This window comes from Eleginops maclovinus, chromosome 16 (assembly GCF_036324505.1).
Source record: "Eleginops maclovinus isolate JMC-PN-2008 ecotype Puerto Natales chromosome 16, JC_Emac_rtc_rv5, whole genome shotgun sequence".
NCBI lineage: Eukaryota > Metazoa > Chordata > Actinopteri > Perciformes > Eleginopidae > Eleginops > Eleginops maclovinus.
The window spans coordinates 24,125,477-24,126,611 of NC_086364.1; positions in this window are offsets into that span (position 1 = coordinate 24,125,477).

A 1,135-nucleotide genomic window follows, 5' to 3' on the forward strand; every position below is an offset into this window, starting at 1 on the left:
TTATTTTTATTTTAGGGTCATTAATGTATTTTTATTTTAGGGTCATTAATGTATTTTTATTTTAGGGTCATTAATGTATTTTTATTTTAGGGTCATTCCTGTATTTTTATTTGATGTATTTTTACATTTATTTTGTTTGATTTCTTGTATTTTACACACTCTCTCTTCTTCATTTTGCTGAAATGCTATTGTTCAGTGTTGTTTGTGTTCATCTGTAAAGTCCACTGAGACTGAAACGAATACCTTTACTTCAGTTGAGTTTTTCAGGGTGAAAGTATTTGTGTTTCCTCGATGTAAGGATGTTCTTCCCCTTCTGTGAGCGTGCGTTTTAAATGTTCCAGTGAGGGACGTGTCTCTACGTCCTGCTCCTCTGATATCGTGTCTAAATGTTCCTCCCCATGTTTCCTGTTTGAGAGACTTCAGTAAACCGTCTCCCTGAAAGAGGAAAGAGATGTAATGCATGTTAACGGGGATCAAATGTTCCTCTGTTCCGACATCCAGCCACTTCCTGTTTACGCTCAGGTGATTCCAACAGCGTTCATGCAAATATTTAAGCCCAGTTTAGCATTTTAAGGAACCTACTTCAACACTGTAAGGATATGTTAAGGGTCCGAGCACCAACACAATCCGACCCTATTGGAAATATAGTAAAGTATAACTTATTTACCATCTGAATAAGCCTTTACAGAAGAGGGTCAGAGCATTGCGATTTATTGTTAGAGCTGAGAAATATTTGTTCCATGTGACCCTATAATCCTCTTCCGTATGTCAGGGCCTCTAAGTGTGTATACATCATGTTTTGGGCAGAAATGAAAACCTAATGCATGTAGAATAAGGTTCTTGGGTATGGGCTTGGCAGCATGGCTCAACAGCGCCCCCTAGAACCCAGCCCCTGTAAGTGCGACTGTCAGACGTATGGAAGGAGGTGGGTACAAGTAACAAGCTCACTGCATACCAAATAACAATGCACTCAAATGTATTTAGCACATAATCAAAGACAGATCAGAGCCTTTAAAAGAAGAGAACATAACCACATTTTATAGGAAGCAAAAATGGCATTTTGTAAAAGAGAAGATATTTAAAGCGTTCAATAAATCACTGTTGGGTAATTATGACGAGGACTGAGTGTTGAATA